Source organism: Propithecus coquereli, unplaced genomic scaffold (assembly GCF_000956105.1).
Source record: "Propithecus coquereli isolate 6110/MARCELLA unplaced genomic scaffold, Pcoq_1.0 Scaffold415, whole genome shotgun sequence".
NCBI lineage: Eukaryota > Metazoa > Chordata > Mammalia > Primates > Indriidae > Propithecus > Propithecus coquereli.
In genome coordinates this window covers 1,561,078-1,571,288 of record NW_012149897.1, presented here as the reverse complement: position 1 = coordinate 1,571,288, position 10,211 = coordinate 1,561,078, and positions in this window count along the sequence as shown.

The following is a 10,211-nucleotide window of genomic DNA, read 5'->3' as shown; positions in this document are numbered from 1 at the left end:
GCTTCTTCCCATTAAATTCTAACATCAACAGTTACAGGATAAGTGGGAGGCCTCGCTGTGTTTTCTGAGAGCAGGTGTGCACATCACCCAGAGAAGGGTGCTTCTAGACACCCATCCAAGATGCAATTTGATTTTTTAAATGTGTTGAGGTCCATGGTCTGGCCCTCAAACTTAAGGCTGATCTTTTGACACACAGATTGTCTGCAAGTCAGGGATTCACAATAACTATACTCACAGAGATCACTGTGTGAAAGGGTTGAGATACCTCAATCAGCAGGTCAATATATTCTTTCCTGGTAGATGAGCTACATGGGAAGCCACGTTTCCATAAGGTTTGGTGAAATAGAACCAGAACAAGGAAAATTCATTATAAACTAAGATTGTTCAATAGTGTCAAGGTATCATAATTTTATATCTCCATAAATGGTCACATCTAATGGAAGGATAGACCTCCTGCTGGCTGGACAGGGCACTACTTTCCTAAATAGTGCTTGAATGGGCATGGCTTTTCTTTTCCTATCTTTGCGTCAGTGGTTTATAAGCCTGGATGAGTGGCAGAATATCCTACTGAGCTTTGAAAAAACACAAATTTCTTACTCTCCCATTCCCTCTCTACCCCAAGATCAACTGAATTAGAATGGGGGTAACCCAGAAATCTTGCTTAGGGGATTCTGATACAGACAATTCTACTGTTTGGTAACCAGTATTCATTGAAATCAGATAACCATGAATCAAAATTCTGGATCCTTCTCATTAAAAATTAACTTGGGAGATTTGCATAATCGTTCAGAGCCTTCATTCCCTCATCTGCAAATAGGTATGACAATACCTTCCTATCAGGGATGTCGGAAGAGTTAGGTGAGATAATATTTGTAAACCCGATGTTGACTAAGCACTCAGTACACTAGGATAGCTGCTCACTGTATTTCCCTAAATATAGCATGCTCCAACTGATTTGTTACAACTGAGTTGATGCAGTGCTTATTAAACCGTATTCCTGTTTTAGCCCTGGATCCCTGAGAGATTTTCTAATCATTCTGACTAGAGCCTTAGGCATAGCAGTGCACGATTGCTGGTAAGTCCTTGGTTGATTCCCACGGACGGGTGGCCACACAGGATGAGTGGGCTTTCCTGTCATATTTTAGCATTCAAGGGCTACTTTGTTCCCCTAGTTCCCAAGTTCTTGGGGCTGGATGTCTCATCAATGCTTAAAAGTATAGACAAGAAAAATGCTTTTTGTATATATTTTTATCACAAAAGACTCAAGGCTCATATCAGTGGGTTGAGAATATTTCAACAGAGCAAGGCTTGTCAGAGTTATGTTTTGAGAAAACAGCCACTGGCTGTCTGTGCCACATGCTGTGGCTGCCTCTCATATGCAAAGCCATGTTGGTGGCAATCAGGCTGAGAATGCTGATGTTCACTCAGGGGGCCAACTCCAATGTGTGCTCTATGTAGAAACAAAGAGGATCTCTCCTCCTCCTTTGGTGGTAAACTTTGGAACCTGAGTACAAAACATTGTTCTAAATGTCCCAATGTATATACATACATAATGAGTGCGATGCGCACCGTCTGGGGGATGGACACGCTTGAAGCTTTGACTCGGGGAGGGGGAGAAGGGCAACATATGTAAGCTAAACATTTGTACCCCCATAATATGCAGAAATTAAAAAAATGTCCCAAGTGTCTTACAGAGGATTTGGTAAAAACAACCCATTTGTTTACTCAAGGCAACATTTTCTCCTTCTCCCTTTCTGAGGACCCAGACTTAACTCCACAGGGAGTTCCAGAGATAAGTACTGCTCTCTCCTTAGTATCTACACACACACACACACACACACACACTCCACGCTGGTCTTTGCTAACAGGCCCATATTATTTTCCTGATCCCATTTTACCTCTCTACTAGAAGACACACATTGTCACTAGTTTCTGTTGGCCAGTCTTACAAGTTGAGTAAGTAAAGATCTGAATTTCAGCAACCAATAGCTTAAATTCAAAACCGAGGCCCTTTAAATGGGAAAGATGAAAGAAGGGGAATTTGAAAACACTAAATAAGGAAGCTGACAATGAGTACTTTGTTTTTCCCATTTTTAAAAATAGCCAGCAAGGCAATTTACCCCGCAATGACTATTCTGTTCATGGTGTTCCTTGTACTCTTACTGCATGTGCAAATACACATGTTAACCATTTATTTCAAGTTGACACTGCTGACAGCTAGTGATCATCTTGTGAGGCGTGCCTGAAAAGCACATATGTGACCTGTTAGCTTGTCTCAACAGTTGTATCGCCCTGGTTTACTGGTCCTGCAAGGGTAAAAGAAGAATCCATGAAATAGGAGATTGGAAATAAGTCCTCCTTGCCTTGCAGGCGATCTCGAGAGAAGCCACTGACCAAGGCAGCAGGCAGATGATAGCCGCCTTACATTCAAACAACTCTGATCTGCTTCCAGAGATGCAGAAAACTCCAACGTGAACCATGTTTTACTTAGCAGCTCATATCATCACAAGCATGTTTTCAATTACCAATTTTCAAAGGATACTTTTTTATATCACTTGAATATATCATGTATATGCCTTTTCTCAGTCTTCTGTGGATTTTTTTGCAAGAATGCTCAAAAGCTCATTACAGGGAATGAAAATCTTAAGTATCACTGTGTATATAAATATGACTGATTGAATTAGAAGAAATATAAAGAGTTGCATAACACAGTACTAACAATAAAGAATTTTTAAATTGCATTATAAAGAAACATATTATAGGAATTGTCAAAAAGCACTGGGGTGCAAATATTTCAACACCATTACTTCAGATAATTGCCATTTTTGAAAATTTCAAAGGACGTTTAATTTAACTGAACTTACATTAGACAGTCTTCTTTTGTTTCCCAGAGCATGTGTTCTGCAGACGTGAATGACAAATCTAAATCCAGGAGCTAAGCCAAAGTTACATTTGCAATTCGTTAAACTTTAAACCATCTCTGTGAAGATACTTTTAAGTCAATGTCCAAATCATGTTTAAGCTCTGTTTTATTTCTTTATAACTTTAGATTTGTGAATTAATAGTTATTTTTGCAATAGCTTTTGCTATTTATACAACACACATTGTTTTGCAATTCAGGAAAAACAGACTTAAAAGTAGATTTTTTTTTTTTTTTGAGACATGCTCTCCCTCTGTTGTCTGGGCTAGTGTGGAGTGGTGTACTCATAGCTCTCTGCAACCTCAAACTCCTGGGCTCGAGTAATCCTCCTGCTTCAGCCTCCCAAGTAGCTGGAACCACAGTCACATGCCACCACGCCCAGCTAATTTTTTTTTATTTTTTTTTTGTAGAGACGGATCTCACTATTGCCCAGGTTGGTCTCAAACTTGTGGCCTCAAGTAATCCACCCCAGCTTCCCAAAGTGCTAGGATTACAGGCATGAGCCACCATGCCCAGCCAAAAGTAGATTTAGTTTTTAATGGTTAAATATTGTGTTCTGCAGTGAATTTTGGAGGTAGAAGTTGTTTCCTCAGGACCATGAACCTTACAAGGTGTCGCTCTGTTTCACAGTCTGAAGATAACAAGAATGGCAGTTGTTACAAATGTGTGATCAGTGATGCATCTAGAACTTTCAACCCTTGAGGCAGCCTGATTGAGGAATGGGTGCTAGTAGTCCAGGGCCAAAGGCAGCATAAAATCAAAAAAATCTTTTAATACTTACCTTCCCATTAGGATAGATATTATGCATTTTAGCAATATTATGTTTAGATACATGCACTGAAATACAATGGTCTTGTATTTATAACAGAGATTATAGTTTATTATTTTCATATATATACTCTACCATTTGATCCATGTAGAACAAATAGTATTATTTCTATTTAATGGATGAAGAAGTTAAATAAAGCCCAGAGAACTTTGTGCTAGAATATGATGTTACCTATAGCAGGGAACAGGTCAGAGAGGCCACAAATTCCCGCTTGTCAAGGTAGTGGCTGTCACCTGTCAATTGTCAAGGGTTTTGGGAGAGAGTAGAAGGACCCATACATCCCTTTTATAAGGAGGACTCTCTTTTCTGTTTCCTTCCCCAAGACACAAACTTTATAGGGATGCAATCCCAGATAGTAAACTTTTGAAAGAAATTCTCTTTCATACCATAGCAACTGAAATAGAAAAAATTAGATTAGCCAACTTTTGTGAAACCCTAAATGCTAGTGATCTTAAATCATACAAATACAAATGTATCCTATTAAACGGTCTCATTAAATTTCAGTTACTAAAAACACATCAATCTTGGTTTTCCCCACAACTCTTGGGTGGGGACTGAGGAAAAGTTGTGAGCCTGCCTCCATCCACCCCTCCAGGGACTTCCCCGTGTCTGCTACCCAGGTACAACTCCCCAGGAAAGTGACATACTGCAGGAAGGGAAGAGTTTGCCCCAGAGCCCGTGGAACAGCTGCCAATAAGAGCAGCAGCTTAGGGGAGACCCCAGGCCAAATAGATGTACAGTGATTCAAGGGCTGACTGAGACACAGGAGGTTTGTCCCCAGCTTAATAAATTCTCAGGAATTCTAGAAATCAAATCATGATTCTTCAGTTTGGCCCAACACCGCGTCTTTTATAAGAAATAAGGAGTTAAACAAAAAAAATCATCCGGACCATTTGGCTTTCTACTTCCATCCTAGTAAAACGTCTTACTTAACCTTTATAAAGGCACAATTGTTATTTAGGAAACATTGTTTTCATCTAAATTCTTCAAGGTGACCAAAGCAAAGGTGAGTAATGTACACTAAATCCCTTTCTGTAAAGTGCTATCCAACATTTATAATTTTTGTTGACTTGACTCCTTCAAAAATAAACAGAGCACATAACCAGTGCTTTCCCAAGTACACAGCACACGAGGCCACGCTCCCACTCCTTATTGCGGTTAGACGTGTGGAAGGGAGAGATGAGGCCAGAAAAGAGAAGAGGAAGGAACGATCAAAAAGCAAACGTTAGGGGAGGGAACAGGTTTTTATGAGTGCAAAAGTGAGGTCACATCCTGCCCTTCGTTTAGGCTTCAAACCTTTTACTAGGTCTTCAAATGATTAGTTAGCCCAACTCTTTAATTTTAAGATATTCTACTGTACCATATAATGAGAAAAGTCATTCATAGCTAAAATTACCCTCTGAGGTGTAAGAGCTTAGAGAAGAGCCACAAACCTCTCAGGGGCCACATGACATCAGCAAGGTCAACTCCATGGGGCCATGACTCACAGCCACACATGACCCCATGCTTAGAAGGACCCACACTTGGTTTAATGCTCTGTTGTCTTGGTCTTTCCAAGACATGAATTATTTCTTAATAATTCATGAACAAGGTCCCCTGCATTTTCATTTTCCACCGGGCACCACAAATTATATAGCTGGTCCTGCACATAAAGCCAAGCCCTAGGCTATAGCCTGGAGAGCCTCCATTTAACAAAAAGTGAGAGAGTTTTTAGTGGGCGAAGAGAAAAAACATGAGGACAAATGTAAATGAAAAGCCAATTATACTTCATCATTAATAATTTTGAAGACAACAAGAACGGCAGTTATGAATATGTGAAGAGTGGTACATGTAGCATGTGTGGCTCTTAGGGCCATTTGAGTGGTCCTGGCGCAAAGTGAGCAGAGGACCATAAAGCAATTTAAAGATTTCCCTGTATTTATCACATCAATTAAAGTTTTACCTCAACATCTCTCCCCAAATCAGCTTTCTTGCTTCCAGTTCCCATGTTTATTTCTTGTTTGTTTATGATTTGAAATTGTGTGTGTAAAGTCAGTCTCTCACTACAAGAATTGTTCATTCTAGGAAATTTTGCATCCCCTTACTCATTTGGCACTTTCTGGTAGTCTGGACTCAAGCAGCTGTATACTCAGGGTGTTGTCATCTTCTCAGAGATTAATTTTATTATTCCGAGCATTTTTTTAGTCCCAAATCAAGGGTTATAGGTTAAATTGAGTCCCCCCACCCCCATTCACAAACAGATATGTTGGACTGGGCATGGTGGTGCATGCCTGTGGTCCCAGCTACTCAGGAGGCTGAGGTGGGAGGATCACTTGAGCCCAGGAGTCCAGCCTGGGCATCACAGAGAGATCCCATCTCCTAAACAACAACAACAATGACCAAAGAAAAAAAACTTAAAAAAAGTAGATATTTTGGATCCTAAACCCCAGTACCTCGGAAGGTAGCCTTATTTGGAGATAAGGTCTTTACAGAGGTAATCGATTTAAAATGAATTCATTAAGATGGGCCTTAATCCATATGACTGGCGTATTTATAAAAGGGGGAAATTTGGACACAGAAATAGACATGCATAGAGGCACAGTACTATGAAGAAATACAGACAATGGGAAGATGGCTATCTCTAAGAGAAAGAGAGGTCAGGACCAGATCCTTCTCTCACAACCCTCAGAAGTAACCAACCCTATTGATGCCTTGATTTTGGACTTCTAATCTTCAGAACTGTGAGACAATAAATTTCTCTCGTTTAAGTCACCCAGTTTATAGTACTTTGTTACAACAGCCCTAGAAAACTAATATATCAAATATAGCAAAAGTCTTTAAGGGCATGATGCTTTCATGGTATCTTAAGATGGTGGTTCTCAATTATGGTATCTCAACACATTGGTATGTGAGAGAAGTTTGTGTATTTTTTATATTAATAAAACAGGATTGGCCTGTCTCTATTGACCAGTCTTGGCTGCTTAATCTCAAGCATCCTCATCATTTCATCCAAATGGTTGCAGTAGACATCCACTGTAAACAACTGATCAGGTTTCATGAAGCTGTAGTAGATAACAACAGTGCTGGATCACCAAACAGGCACCAGTAGCTTTTTTTGATGAATATTCGGTTTTGGACTGTGTTTTGGCACTTCATCTTTAACCATTGTGCCAAATGCTTGCGATTGTCAAAAAAAAAATCCATTTTTCATCACACGTAACAATTCAGTGTAGAAATGGTTTGCCTTTATGTTATGACAGCAAAGAAAGGCAAGTTTTGAGATGATTTCTCTTCAGACACTTGTTTAATTCGTGTGGTACCCGTCTATCCAGCTTCTTTACCTTGCCTATTTGTTTCGAATGGTCCAACATTGTTGGAATAGTAATGCTAAACCTTGCTGCTAATCACGCATAGGTTGAGATGGATTGACTTCCACTAGAGCTTTCAGCTCATCATTATCCACCTTGATCTAAGTCGCCCATGTGGCTCATTTTCAAGATTAAATTCACCAGAATGGAACTTCACAAACCACGGACGTACTGTGTGTTCATTAGCCACATCCTTCCCAAACACTTCGTTGATATTTCAAGCTGTCTGCATTGCATTGTTTCCAGATGGAACTCATATTCAAAAATATCACGAATTTTTGACTTATCCATGGTTTCACAAAAATTTTTCTAAAAAAAAATTTGAAAGATAATTACAAGCCAAAACATGCATTTGGAAGACTGAGGATGTACCTTCACAATAAAAAAAATAAAGTGTCAAAGTGAAATATCAGAGACATCAACTGTCAAACTTAGTATTAATATTTAAGGAAATCAAATATTCCATACTTAATAACCTAATATCATTATGGAATTTGCACCAATACATGCTATGTCTATATGATGTTACTATTTAATAGGATACATTAGTCAAGTGTATCCTAGTCAAAAGGGGAGACATTGACCCTAACCAATACCACATAACCATATTGGATCTATTTTTACTAAATTAACAAACTCATTCAGAATCATAAAACTGTGGTCAGGTACCAGCCATCATTGCTACATCTATAAATTCCATAAATATCATTTTCATCAAATTAATTAAAAAACACATAATTTTATGTATTCTCTGGGTCAACGTTGAATCACTGATAATTATTATTTTATATTGGGTTTCCAGTGAGTTCAGATTCATCATAGCTAGATAATTAAGAGCTTATTTGATTTTTAAAGGTAATTATCAGTGATATTAAATGTCAAAAAACTAAGCAAAAACATTGCAAAAGGGCTTCCTCTCCAAATGACAATCTCTAACATAATTTTATTACTTTCCTCCAGTGCTGAAGATATTCCCTGAAGTTATTTTAAATAATCATTTCACAACCTCTTTTGACTTAAGACTCACATTCACAGAACCATGCAATGTTCTGAACACGCTTAGCATTTTTTAAAGTCTTTTAATCATTTTTGCAGCATATTGAATAAGAAATGATTTCAATAAAAATATTTCATTTTAAACTGAAGATTAAAAATTATTTTATTGAAAGATTGAATTTCACTTTAATGTACTTTCCAATAATATTCATATTATATAAAAGCAAATTGCAACTTTCCACACTGATCATATAAAGGCACATGATTTAATTTACTTGAAATTAATTATTTTATAAAATAATAAATTTCAGACAAACTTTCAAATGACAGATTATGTTCAGTTTAGTGAAAGTGTGTATGAAAATGTAGGTTGAAAGTTAACATGTTTTAGCAATCGAAATTAGACTAAATCTGCTTTTCTAACTGTTAAAATATCAACTCAGATTTTTTAAATTTTAGAAGCTTATATGTCTTATGTCTAAAAGTACCAGATGAAAAAGAATGCTTTAAACTCCTATTGTAAGCGTGTGTTTACAAGTAGCCTACTTTAGGATAGCTAGTCTTTACTGCCAATAAATGAAAACCCAAACTGGATTTAATAATGTGTTTCACCTTAAAAATGGGTTATTTTCTAAAAGTTGTAAAGCCATATTCTACAAAAGATTTTTTATTAAATGGATATAACTTACAGATAAGACAAAGATCACTAAGGCAAATTTGTAGAATTGTTATTGTTTGTATGTTTGTCTTTAGCATTTATATTCCAAGATCAATGTTCCTCGTGCTTACTGTCTTTCAACAATGGTCAATATCAGTCTACATTAAACAACTGGTGAGTATAAATCAAGAGCATCTATAGCTGCACAATTGTAAATGGATGTGGAGGGGTTGAGCTGAGTCAGGACTGTCCTCATTGGCGCTCTGTTGCCATCTTACCCTATTTAGTAGACTCCTGGAGGCTCTCATGCTCTTATGTTTTAAAGGCAAGAAATATTACAATAATCTGAATTACTTTAAGATTGGATTAAGATAATAGACATCTGTATTTTTAAAAGGAAAAGTGAATAACAAACAGTTGAAAAAGGAATCTTCCTAGCACACTGGAAGTCATAAGAAATTTCTGACATACAGACATCAAATAGGATTAGAATGACGAAGGCACAAGACCAGAGGGCATTGTAGCCCAAAATGCACACCTCGGATGATTGGAAAGCTGCTCGAGGGGGTGTTCAAAATTGAAAATCAACCAATATAAAGAGTAGGAGGGTTTTCAGAGGCAATAGAAAGGATCATCACCTGTGTGAGTCCTGCAGGAGCAGTAGAAATTTTCCCCGGATTAAAATGTTGAGGATAAGCAGAAAGCACAGAGAATAGGGCAGTGTTGTGGGTAGCAGGTCATCCCAGGAGGAAATGAAGCTGCACAGCCAGAGAACAGGTCCTCAGAATATCCCAGCGAGACGTGCTGGGCCATCCACAACCACCAGAGGCAAGGTCTATAATTAGGTGGCACTCATGGATGGGTGAACACAGCTTCCTAGTACCAACATGAAATAAGTGACAGGATCATACCACCCTTAAAGAGGGAGACAATGGATAGTATCTAAAATTCATAAACTGAGAAATAGAGCCAAAATCATATTATTTAAACTTGTGGTGATAAGCACCAGAAAAACCAAGTACCCAAACATTTAAAAGGAATGGGATACTGCAATGGGTTAAGGCTGGGAGCAGGTGAGGCATGAGACTGTTGTTTTCATTTTGTATAGTTTGATCTTTGTTTTTGGTTTTCTCAACATATGCTACAGAAGACTAGTAAATTATTAACAAGATAATGGAAAGAATAAAAATTTTCTTTGATTTATGTGATTTTTAAACTAACCATCATGCTTGTATAAAAAATTCAGCAAAGCTATTTCCATTACAATTGCAGCAAAACTTCAAAATACCTCGGAGAGGATCTTATAAGAAGTGAGCAGACATACAATGAGTACCACAAAACGTAAGAGCATAAAAGTACGTTTGAATATATTAGGGAACAAATCCCCATTACTAGATGGAAATAAGCCATCATATGAATGTCAGTTTTTCCAAGATTAATCTAAAAAATTAATAAAAACTG